This window comes from Pelodiscus sinensis, chromosome 20 (genome assembly GCF_052426305.1).
Source record: "Pelodiscus sinensis isolate ZL-2025 chromosome 20, ASM5242630v1, whole genome shotgun sequence".
Taxonomy (NCBI): Eukaryota; Metazoa; Chordata; order Testudines; family Trionychidae; genus Pelodiscus; species Pelodiscus sinensis.
In genome coordinates, this window is record NC_143071.1 from 17,902,575 (window position 1) to 17,915,567 (window position 12,993).

The following is a 12,993-nucleotide window of genomic DNA, read 5'->3' on the forward strand; positions in this document are numbered from 1 at the left end:
CTACTTAGCCATTCAGTCCCCAGCATGTAACAATGCTTGGGATTCTTCCGTCCCAAGTGCAGGACTCTATACTTGTCCTTGTTGAACCTCATCAGATTTCTTGTGGCCCAATCCTCTAATCTGTCCAGGTCACTCTGGTAGATCCCTGCCCTCCAGCGTATCTACCCCTTCCCTCTAGCGTAGTGTCATCTGCAGACTTGCTGAGGGTGGGATCCATCCCTTCGGCCAGGTCATTAATAAAGATGTTGAACTCAGCACGTTACCTCAGACAACAATTTAATGCGTAAAAATCCAGCTGCCGTGGAATTCCCCATCTGCAGCAAAAGCCAGGGGGTCTGGCTGCAGCATTTTGGCCCATTGTAGATTCCAATTGGATGCCACCTTACCAGAAACAGAGGCAGGAGCCCCCCAATGGAAGGACAGATGCATCATGGGCAGAGCTCCAGGACCACTCAAGCAAAACACTAAGGTCACTTCCTGGATGGAGAGGGGTCCACGTCCCCCTCATTTCCCATTGCTTTCCTCACCATTTGGCTTGCCCACTACCAGATTAAGGGCAGACCAATGGGTCTTGTTGAGATTACAACCCCCCACCCCACTCTTGTGCATTGCAAATCAAACACCATGGTAGCAAGTCAGACATCTCTGAGACTTAGCCACCCCCAGGCTCTGGGCACAACCGTGGGAATCTACATCCTATGATGCTGCCAATTGTGGCCACATGACGTAAGGCCCGAGCAGTATCAGGAAGAGGAGGTACGTGCAGCAAGACAAAATTACATCAGAGCCCGGATTCCGTCTGAGCAAGTCATTGTCTCTTTATCCTTCTTCCCGTGCTGATTTCCAAGTCTCTTCTGGGGTAGATGGGGGGAAAGTCCCTAAAGGAACAATATCCCTTGGTCTTGCCTAATTTTTTCTTCCTCTTTCCTCCATTCCCTTGCTATTCCTCACTAGCTCCCTCCCCTCATCCTGCACTTCTAGCAAATCCTTCCCCGCTCCCAGTTTTGCTCTCTCATTCCTCCCTCCCCCCACAGTCCCAGTTCTCACACTCCCTATGCCTCTAGGTTCGGGTAACAAATGTAGGTACTTCCCATCCACCGGGAGTCTGGGGGTTCCTTATTCCCCTGGCTTTGCTGCTCCATTCGGCTGCCTGAAGTGCAACAAAGCAGGAGGGGATGGAAGTTCGGGGGGTAGGGGAGAACCCACCTGAGAAAGGCTTTAGATCTTCCAGATCTCAGTGTACAAAGTGCCGCACTGGGGCACGGGGCCGGCAGGTCTTTGGGCTCTAGCTTCTTGGCAGGCAAAGGCAGCATGAGGTAAGGAATCACTGAAACACACAGGGAAAGAGGAAGGCCAGTGCCAACAGCAGCATGACTGGAGAGCACTTTCTCCCTTTATGATTATGGCACATACATGCAAAACACGTTAGCAGAGGGGACGCCTTTTTGCTCACCAGCCTACAGGCAAAACAAGCCAGTTTTGTCAATGTGTTCATAGATGGTGGCCAACTGCCAGATGACGCAAACCACACAGAAACCTATGATTTCGTGAACGAGAGCCTGAGATTCACAAAGGCTCACTGAATCCCTGCAATCCAGGCTCCCAAATCTGTTATACTGAGCACGCGGTTGCCTTAACACGTGTGTGCCCGGTGAACAAACATGAATGAACACCGGGCCAAATTCTATTCTCAGCAACCCCGAGCTGTAGTGTTTTTATAGCACTTCTGAAAAATCCCAAGAGCCAAATTCTGCCCTCAGTTACACCATGCAGGTCCACTGGGGCTAATGGAGCATACACAAGAGCAGAAGCAAGTTCCCCGCTCTTTGCAAAATACTGTAAAAAATAGCAAATTGTACAGTACCCCAGAAGGTAAAACCTATTCTCCATTTTGCAGATGGGGAAATCAAGGTACCGGGAGGTTAGGGGACTTGCCCAAGGTCACAGAGTGAGTCAGTGGCAGAGCGATGGATTAGTGCTCCTGCAACAGGCATTATTCACACACTAGGGGGTGGAGCCAGGCATCAGAGGGAGGCAGGGATCTTAGTAAAGAGCAAGGGTGATAAAGCTGCATCTGTCAAAGCTAACTCTCTTCTGGGTCCCTTTGCTCTACCTGCCTGGTGCTTCACCACAACTCCTCAAGCAGGTTTCTGGAGCTTCTGGTCGGCAGGGCATGAAGGCTGACACCCATTCCTCCTCCTTATTCCCTGGCTGTATCTGAACCACTGGCCACCGCAGTTCTTCACAGTCGTAGCCACTGCGCCACAGCACACCTGGGAAGCCAGTGATGGAGCAAGGTCAGTGAATAGGAGGTTTCTCCTACTTACTCTCTTTATTGTTGTTGTTGTCCTTTCTTAACGCAGTCGGGGAGGTTGCAGACTCACTGACAGGTGCAGTCACTAGGTCTGTCATGCAACAGGACATGCTAAAATGATCTGCTATGCTTCTTGTTTACACCAGTGCTGGGGTAATTGCACAGCCTGCAGTGGAGTTCCTCCTGACTTACACCAGAATGAGGTGAGAATCAGGGTCTCCGGCACTGATTTGCCATTGCCCTACACCACCTGTAGCTGTTTACAGGTGCACTGTGCGTTTAAAGCTCTGCCAGGGATGTGAGGATTCTGACTTACGAGTGTTTCGCAACCATTTTGCTCAGGTGTTAACAACTCCACAAGGTGCATGTCAAAGGGGACGCAGGGCCCCACTGTCATTCTATTATTGATCTTTCCAGGAGTTTGCAAAGTTTGTCAGTTTCATCCAGAGACTCCCCACATGGGGGCGCTCTGCTCAAGAACATGGCCACCTGGCCTGCCATTATCTATCTGACATGCTGTGTGGAGAAAGGAGCAGTAACCGGGAAAGGTTAATATAAAAAAGTTAAGTTGCCATATTTGATCAGGATAAACAAAAACTCATTGAGCCAGAATCTGATCTCAGTCATGCACGAGGAAATTCAGAGAAACTCATTCCAGGGTGGGGGCATTGTTCCCTTTTCCACTGACTGAAATTCCTGCTCCTCCCACGAAGGGCTGAGTCCGCTGGATTTACCGTAGTGGCTGACATCACCCTCTGGCTCAGTGGCAGGCCTGGGGTTTGTATGGCTCAGTGTTGGGGGGCCTCCAGGCTGTTTGGCTCAGGGTTTTATCTAGGAGCTTTCCCCTCAGCACCGAGGAGCACTGGCTGTTCCTCTAGGTCAGAGGTTCTCAAACTGTGGGTCAGGAGCACCCCAAAGTGGGTCACAACTCCATTTTAATGGGGTCACCAGGGCTGGCCTCAGACTTGCTGGGGCCCTAGGACAAAGCCTGAACCCCACCTCCTGAGGCAAAGCCCCACTGCCAGGGGTTGAAGCCCGGGGGCTTCAACTGTGCCCCACCCCGCCCAGAGTGATGAGACTCAGGCTCTCCCCGCACACCCGCAGCGTGTAGGCAGGCTCGGGCTTTGATCCAACTTCCTGGGGTCGTGCTGTGATTTTGGTTGTCAGAAGAGGGGAGAGGGGTCGAAATGCAGTGAAGTTGAAAAACCCTGCTCTAGCATAAGCAGTGACTGAAGGGAGACCCAGCCACCTGCCAGAACTTAATGAGTGTGAACACCAGAGGCAGAGGGGAGCCACTGAGGGTGGCAGCATACGTAAGAGTGGAAGGGAATTAACAGAGAAGTTGAGGCCGACTGTCAGGAAGCGAGGTGGATCAAGCTGGGAAATGGTATCCAAGGAGAAGAGGGGAAAGCTCCAGGCATTAAAAAGGTGGACTGGACAGAGCACTTGACAAGTCCTGTACTGAAAGGCAGAGGTTTGTCACACACAGATCACAGCTTCGCTCCGTGGCACTCATTAAAGTCAGGCTCCGCTACGCAAAAACAATAAGGTCAATGGACTAGAACCAAAGCAATGTGGTACATGCCCAGATTAGCAGTGGGCGGCTCTCTGAAGGCCTGGAGGCTGCGCGCTCCGGTTGGGCGAGCGCTCTTGTTATTCAAATGCCAGCACCCGTGGGCACTCTGGCAGAGGCCAGGGACAGATCTCCATCTGTGGTCACATTGTCAGCGATCTGCTGCAGTCTGTGGAGCTGTGACAGTTCACATGGACCCCAAGGATCCTATGGTCTGAGGCAACATCCTGCAGCATGCTCCCTGCGCCCATGTGGAGCCCCCATATTTGAATGGGGGGTCTGTCTGGGTTTGGGGTGCATCCGCCTGGAACTCTTTGCAGGATCAGGGCTTAAGAAACAAAACCAGGGACGACAGGATACAGGGGAAGGCCAGGATCCTTATCCCAGTTAGCAAATGCTTTTGAGCACCCTGCAAAGCCCTCCTCTCGCATCCTCAGCCCATCCCTCCCTCTCTCTAGCTGGTAGAAGGTTTGCTTGGTATCAGGCTGCTAGAGCTACTCCTCCACACAAGAGCCAAGGATCTTTAGTGGGCAAATCCCCAGATCTCTCCAGGAACTGGCTGGCTCCCTTATCTCCCTGCAAAGGTGATCAACTGCCACTCGCAGCGAGACATGCAGAGAGAGCGTTGCCTGGCTCCTCACAATGCAGGAGTTCAGGTTCCAGGCCTGGAATGGAAAACATCATCACTGGGACGTGTAGGGCAAAGGATGGGCCCAGCCGCAGCTGAGATACAAGGGAAGGAAGGTCTCATGAATGAACTGGAGGGGCCGAGGGTTCTTTCCTAACTCCCAGTCTGTCTGTTTGGTCAAAGAGGCTCCCACATTGCAGCCAACGTGAAGCAAATCCTTCTGGATGCCGTGGCAGGTGATTAACCTGTGGTACTCACTGCTGCAGGGCGATTAGCCAGGGTTTTGTAGGAAGGCGGAAGCAGGGAAATGAATAAGAGTAGCATGTGCAATGGCATTACAATGGCTATTAATCCCACCTGCTGCAGGGCAAGAGCCCCTGGTTCCCAGCCATTTTCTATGCATGGCTATTTGCTTTTCGCTCCTTCCTTCTCTGTGCTATATCCTTCGCACCAGGGGCATTGTCTTCACATAGGTCACTGTTCCAAGCACAAACAATAACAGCTTGAAGACAATGTAGGGCAGGGTGATTAGGTCAGGAATCATGGCTCACCCTGCCTAGGGCCGGCCCATTCTCACCACACCCTGCCTCTGTTTGTGATAAACTAAGGCTGGAGTGAGACTCAGGTATTCTCTGTGCAGGGTCAGGTTAGCTTTAGAGCCTCAGACTCCTCTTCTCTGCTGGCCGCCTGTGTGAGCAGCTCCCTGTGCAACGTGAGCATTCATCCACAAGGAGCTTAGTCCACACACACTACCCGAGCTATCCGGATATTGTACTTGTGTGAGCCCGCCCCTGCAGTACCCAAACACATCACGTGCATCAGAGAATGGTTACAAGAAGGGAAACTGAGGCACTGAGCGATTAAATGACTCATGCAAGGTCACACTGGGAGACAAGAAACAAGAATTGACTCCAGCTGTCCCAAGTCTCAGTCCAATGTCTTCACTACATGACTGTCAAACAGCTGTTAGACTGTAACAACTACCGTTCCACAGGGGGACACAGAAGCAGACAGTATGGGTGCGTCTAGACTGGCAAGTTTTTGCACAAAAGCGGCTGCTTATGCGCAAAAACTTGCCAGCTGTCTACACTGGCTGCTTGAATTTGCGCAAGAGTACTGACTTTGTATTGTACAAAATCAGTGCTTCTTGCGCAAATGTTTTCATGCTCCCACTCAGGAAAAAGCCCTCTTGTGCAAGAATACTTGCGCAAGAGGGCCAGTGTAGACAGGGAAGAACTGTTTTGCGCAAAAAAGCCCCGATGGCTAAAATGGCAATCGGGGCTTTCTTGCACAAAATTGCGTCTAGACTGGCCATGGATGCTTTTGTGCAAAAGCAAATCTTTTGCGCAAAGGCACTTGCCAGGCTAGATGTGCTTTTGCGGAAATACTTTTAATGGAAAAAATTTTCCGTTAAAAGTATTTCCGCAAAATCATGCCAGTCTAGACGCAGCCTATTTGTGCACATAGATTCGGATGCCTCAATATTATCAGCCACTAGGGCCCTGTTATTACCTCTACGATGGGTGTTGCTAATTGGCCTGATTTAGATCGCTTGTCAGTGAAAGACAGGATGTGTCTCTTACAGACCTGCCGTAGCAAGACACGCTTCCTGCACCACAAATTATCCTCAATTCTTTGTGCCTCTCCGCAGATATATTAACCACCCTAAAACACAGCCAGCGTTGGCTTAATCCCCCATGCCATCTGCTCTAGCAGCTCCCCTTCACGCAGTGCTGCTCCTGCCTTTGCCCACCCTGTTTTGGGGTCCTCATTCAAATGCCAGCATTGGCTTAATCCCCCACACCATCTGCTCTAGCAGTTCCCCTCCACACAGTGCTGCTCCTGCCTTTGCCCACCCTGTTTTGGGGTCCTCACTCAAATGCCAGCCTTGCCCAGCCGGTAATTGTAAGCTAACTAGATCAATGACTCAGTGCCCAAGCGGTTACATTACTAGGAAGCTCTGCACACACCTGCTGAAGTTGCACCACACAGGAAGATCCATGCGCTGGAATCTTTTTTTAATTCCATTTCCAAGTGATATCGTACATGATGCGTTTGGTGACGAACGTAGCCAGGGGATTAGTAGCCACAGCACGTTGGGCTGCCGGCGCCACCCAGCAGGCCTTGAACCCTTGGCATTAGTGCTCAGCCAGGGCACTATGAGACACATGCTGCACCCAACTGTGCAGATGCATAAACCTCACTAAGCAGCATCGGTGGGGGGGGATGGAGGGAGGGATTGGAGAATGGGAGTGCAAGGGACTCCCAGCCCCCATGCAGCATGTGGAGCGGTACTGGGGACAGGGATGCAGAAGAGACACAGCCAAGTAGGGCATCATCTCTGCAGATTCAGTGACCAAATTCTCGTATGGGGATGGGGCTCAGCAGGCGTCGGGGTGGGGGTGGGGGTGGAGGGGGTGACACTGAAGCTCCACCCTTAGCTTTGGTGGTGGAAATCAGGGCCCTGCTCCAGCAAAGCACTTAAGCACATACTTAACTTGAAGTCCACATGCCCCATTGAAGTCAATGGGACTATTCACCTGCCTACGTGCCTGGCAGGACTGGAACACAGGTGTAAGGGACCAGGATTTGGCTCAAATGTCATTAAGTCAAATATGTGAACCAGTGTCAACAGTTTAAAAGCTTCCTCCTCCACCCACCCTCCCCCGATTTATTAGAACAATCGCTGGGAACCTGCTGAACATTTGAAAAGCACAGTCCTATTTTCAATGAACTAGTTGAGCAAACTGCACCATATAATCAACCCGGACTTCCCTGACTACCCACTGGCTGCAGCAGGGCTCCATAGATTGTAATGTAAACACAGTTATCACTGTAATGTCTAAGGGGTTTCCTATTCCTGTTTGCCAGCTAGTCTGCATTGGAATCAGAGAGATAACCCAGAGCAAGGTGGGAGGAGTTGTGCTTCTCTGTTGTAGGGTGCAGCCTGCTTTGTCTCTCTCTGGTTTCTTTTTATTCTTGCGTGTTATCACTCTGAATTCTAAGTTATAGAGTCATGTTCTGCTTCAATTACCCATCCAAGCATTTTATGCTTTCATCAGACTTCTCTCTCAGCATGCCAAGAAAATACCACATGGGCCTGCGATCCCACAGCATGGTGCACGCTGTGCTGTTACAGCCCCAAAAGAGCCTGTAATAAGGACGTTGCAGGGAGATCTGAGCTATTAGAAGTGTAAAAGGCATTGTGCATCCTCCTAGCCCTGTCCCTGGAGGTGAAGGGAGTAACATCTGTGGTGTATGGGACCAAGCAATGTCCCTGTCACAACACAAGCTCCCCACCCCCTTCACTATGGCACAAAGTATACAGGGCAGGAGCTCCACTCTCCTCTCCCTCCACCCTTTCACCCCCTCCCGACCCTACCCCAGAAAACACTCCCGACAGCCTGTGGGCTGTGCTTGCCCTTGAGTGCCTGCAAGCAGCTACAGGATAGAGCTAGAGACAGTTTTCTGACCAAAACGAAAGTCTTACCAGAACTGTTGACTTTGAGATCAACCTTGTCCACTGACAGGGCATGTTTGTTGGAGGCATCAGCCCAGCAGCATAGGGTTAGTAAAACACATGACTAGACTCTCTGTCTGGGGATGCCAACGGTGCTCTTACAGTCATCTCTGTCGGAGAGACCAGACCCCATCCAGCAGTCATGGCACAAAGCAGAGCCCTTTGTCTGCCAAGGTCACTGTGGGAACACACCCAGGAGAGTGCTGCTAAGTAATTCGTTGACTGCAAACTGCAGTAACCATGGAGCACTGAAATGGGGCCCTAGCTCTGCACTAAAGGAGAATCTCTGTTGTTGGCAGTCTGTGCCCTATGACACAGCACTGGTGGGACGATCTCCAGCAGAGGGCAGCGACAGGAGTTCTAAGCTAAAGCTATAGTTAATGTGGATCTGGACTTCTAACACTCCTATCATCTGAAGAAGTGGGTTGCGCCCACCAAAGCTCATGATACCAGCTACCTGTTTTGTTAGTCTTTAAGGTGCTACTCGTCTACTGTTGTTTTTTTAAGTTTTTCCTCAGTGAACTTGTTATCAGAGATTTGCAGGCATGCTCTAAAACAAATTTACAAACCCTGGAGACCTCTACTAGGTGAGGTGCCCCTTGTGCCAGGCACTATACAGACACAGAAAGAAGGACAGCCCCTGCCCGTCAGGAGCTCAAAAAGGCACTGATGCCCACTCCCACAGTAACAGTTTTAAAGCAGGCAGCGATTCAGTGCAGAGACTATTATACACAGTTCTCCCAGCTGAAGCCAACACTGCTTTGTCAATTACAGGGGAACAACCTAAAGAGAAAATAAAACATCTCCTGCCCTGGACTGGCCTAGACTAGCACACAACTGATCCTCAGGAGCCATCTCCTGTCACTTACAAATCAATCAGTGGCTTCTGACTACAGGCAGCCAAGCAAGCACTGCCATTCTAGCCCCCCTGAACTCTGGGAGTGGTTGTGGAGCCCGGCTCTTTGTGGCCAATTGGCCACAGCTGCTGCTGGGCAGCTTTCTGGCTGGGAGCAGCAGTTGGGAACACCTGGAAGCAAGCAGGCCAAACTCTTCCAAAGGTACATTGGGAACTGCTCTGGGCTAATTGTGGTCTTGACTCATACCAGGGTAACATCATAGAATCATAGAACTGGAAGGGACCTTGATAGGTCAAGTCCAGTTCCCTGCCCTTATGGCAGGACCAAGCACCGTCTAGACCATCCCTGATAGATGTCTATCTAACCTGCTCTTAAATATCTCCACGGATGGAGATTCCACAACCTCCCTAGGCAATTTATTCCAGTGTTTAACCACCCTGACGGTTAGGAAGTTTTTCCTAATGTCCAACCTAACCTTCCCTTACTTCAATTTAAGCCCATTGCTTCTTGTCCTAGCCTCAGAGGCCAAGGAGAACAATGTTTCTCCCTCCTCCTTGTGACACTCTTTTAGATAGTGGAAAACAGCTATCATGTCCCCTTCTCAGTTTTCTCTTTTCTAAATTAAACAAGCCCAATTATTTCAGTCTTCCCTCATCGTTCATGTTTTTTAGACCTTTATTCATCATCACAGGCATTGGTCCAGATCTACATCAATGTGAGATCAGAATCAAGTTTTGATCATGCAAAGTCCACTGATAACTTAACTGGGTTAAACTCAGCCTGGAGTGAGTGGGTGAAACTCCAGCCACTGCAGGTTGTAAGCCAGAGCTGGATTTGGCCCAAGGAATTCAGTCACCCACGTACCTCTGTGGAATTCCTCTTACGGCAATACAGAAGATAAAGTTGTCTGGTGAAACATGCCCAGCACCTCCATGCCGGCTGCCCTAGAGCAGGACTTGACACATTCCAATCATTGTCCACCAGGTCAGCCAACGTGGCGGGAAAGGGGGTAGCTGCCCTGGGGCCCAGTGATTGAAAAGATCTTGGAGCTCCTGGCTGCTGCTGCTGGAGCCCCAGGTGATGCTGCAGGGATAGCTGAAGGAGGCTGGTACCAGCCCCACTGCTTATAAGGGCCCAGAGCTGCCCCCCCCACACACACACACATTGCCCAGGGCCCGTGAAGTCTGTCTGCTGCCTTGTTGTTCACCTCCATTCATGATCTTCCAGAAAGATGTCTGCACTCTGAGTGAACAGAGGAACGAATAGATTTGTGGGAAGTCTTTAAAATTCCTCGGGATGCTGTGTGTTCTTATAGGGCACTGCCTCCCAAAGCATTTCGACTCCAGGCTCTTCCCCCACTGCTAAAATGCAGCAATCTCTGGGGGTGGACTGCACCTGCCCTTGGCAATAGACCCGCATTGAGCAACACACAACAGGTTAGAACAGGAAGCGAACCCCCAGCTGAATCTGCAGGGAGGGGGACAGTTAAGTAGGCAGCCCGGATTTCCCTAAGTCAATAGCTAAGCGGTAGGAAGTAAAAGAAACTGCAGATAAGGCCCAGGTGATTTGACATAAACCTGTGTTAAAATAACGGCTGGGGACTGGTGAGAAGGATTCCCTGGCATTTGGCCAGGACACAAAAAGTGCCATGATGTCTCCAATGAGCACAAGTTGTTAGGACCCCAGTTTTACATCTCATTTCAAAGGCGGCACTTCCAGCAACAGTGCAGATGCTGTCTCAGAGCTGCAGGAGGTCCAGAATTTCTCTACAGATCTCCAGGGTGGGCAAATCATCCCCCCACTGAGACAGAAGCACACCACCTTCCAGGAACCCAACAGGCTTGCTGCAGTAAGTTTTGCCCTTTCAGCAACAGGGGATACTCTGATCAGGTTCCTATTTTCCCTGGGAAAGTCTCCCAAGTACTGGCCAGCCCCCATCCCACTTAGCTTAGGCAGCTCAATGCTGCACAAATGCACAGTTTTGAAACTGGCGCTGTGGCAGGTATCCTACCAGAGCCTGCCCAGTGGGGATGCCCACATGATATTGTGGCTGTGTGGTTTGGCAAAGATGAATATAATCCTCTGGGAAAACCAAGGAGCCAACTTTCCCACAGACCGCCAGGCCTCATGTCAGGCCCACCTCAGCATCTCTCCCTTAAACAATCCCATTTCACCGCCTAGGAGCTAGTGCAGCAAAACCAGAAACTCCACTCGGCTCCCTGACAGGCCTCCACAGCAGCAGACACCTTGGTGGATGACAGGGCTGTTGGTGCTCCCAGTCCACTGCATGCTGGGATGGCTCTGCACCAGTGGGAAGTCAGTAGCTAAGCAGTAGGAAGTAAAAGAAACTTCAGATAAGGCCCAGGTGATTTGACGTAAACCTGTGTTAAAATAATGGCTGGGGACTGGCAAGAAGGAGGGGGGGTCGTGTGGAGCAAGGAGAAGCAGATCAGGAAGTGCAGCTCTGTGGGCAAAGCTTGGTTCCTTTTTTAACCCTGACGTTTAACATTTCCCACCGCACATGGCAGCGGCCCTCCGGGTTGTGACAGTCCCCAGGAGGGGCCATCTTGCAAGGGAATCTCAGTGAAGATTTCCTCACAGCATTTACCTCAGTCCTGAGGCTCTGGCCCCTGGCAAAGCCCTCCCCAGAGGCTTGAGTCCAACATGGCCACACCACTGAGGGACCCGCACAGGCTGCAGCCGCACTAGGCATTGCTGGGAAAGTTAAACAGGATTATCCTTCATTTACACTGGCTTGTACCCACAGGATTACGCACGATCAGTGTAGGAGCTCAGCTGCTCAGGCCCAGGGAAAGCATTTGAGCCTTGCATTGAGCTTTGAGTCCCACAGCAGGGCACCAGTAGAAGAAGGTGCAGGTGGTTTTATTATTTTTTTTATTATTGGGCTCAAGGACACAGCTGGAATTGGTTTCTGTCTGGAAGGGCAGTTCATTTACAGGTGTTCCCAGGGGTGTGCCCACAGCTGGCCTACACACTGCTTTCACAAGCAGCCTCTCCAACAGGACTTCATTGTTCCTGGTAGGCAGCATCTGACATGCAATTAGCTCACATGAACACTCCAGCTGACTTACAAGCCACACATACAAATCAAAGGAGGCAGCATTGCCTAATGAATAGAGTGCAGCTGAGGGACCTGGGGTCTGTCCCCATCTTTGCTATTGGATTGCTGCATGACTTCACTGCCCTCTGCCTCACTTTCCCCGCCTGAAGATAAAGTTGCTTCCCACCTTTGGAAAGTGTTTTGAACATCCCAGATCAAGAGTGCTAGGTAAGAGCTAGGAATTATTAGGAGTCATTGGTGCTTCCTTGGAGTCAGGGTGTCTGTCTACTCTAGCAAGTGTATAATTAGCTAGCAGTTAGGAACCCCCCCGCCACACACGCACACACACACATCCCCCAATCTCCTCCTGTGAGCTAAACCAGGGACTGGCTTTAAATTGCATTGGCAACAGAATCTTTTTTACTGGGGGGGAGGGGTTATGGGCAATGCCCCCGAAGCAACAATTCCTAGAGGAACTTAAAAAACAACACTGGTCCTGTAGCACCTTAGAGACTATTATATGTATATATATAGCTAGTATCATGAGCTTTTGTGGGCACAACCCACTTCTTCAGATAACAAATATGGAGCCAAAGATATGTCATCTGAAGAAGTGGATTGTGCCCACGAAAGCTCATGATACTATATATATATTTTGGTTAGTCTCTAAGGTGCTACAGGACCATTGTTATTTAAGTTGTTTTAGTTACAGACTAACATGACTACCCCTCAGAGTTCCTAGAGGGACAGAGATAATAAGCTGTTCAGTTCATGGAAACTTCAGGACCAAATCCCGCTGGTTTCACTGCGTATGTCTACACTACACACTTAGCCCAGGTGCTAATTCAGAGTTGAGTCCAGATCATCCCCCCCCTCCCCTTCTCCACTTCTGTCCACACACATATCAGTCCAAATTGGTCCACAAGCACTCAGGGCCAGATCCTAAGACCCTGCTGAGGACGTGGGTCAGAGCCTGAGTCCCACTGTGACTTGGGTCTGTCATTTTGCAGTGTGGATGCAGCTCAGGCTGCAGACCAGAG

General features: G+C 50.6%; 1 protein-coding gene across 1 annotated transcript in view; it reads left to right on the forward strand.

The window, feature by feature from the left end:
• The first annotated feature begins 2,041 nt into the window (after window positions 1–2,041).
• Window positions 2,042–12,993, forward strand: part of OTOP2 (otopetrin 2) — a 53,630-nt gene continuing 42,678 nt past the window's right edge. The window contains exon 1 of the mRNA XM_025178132.3: window positions 2,042–2,297. The gene's annotated coding sequence lies outside the window, so the exon portion shown is untranslated. The remainder of the gene's footprint in view (window positions 2,298–12,993) is intronic.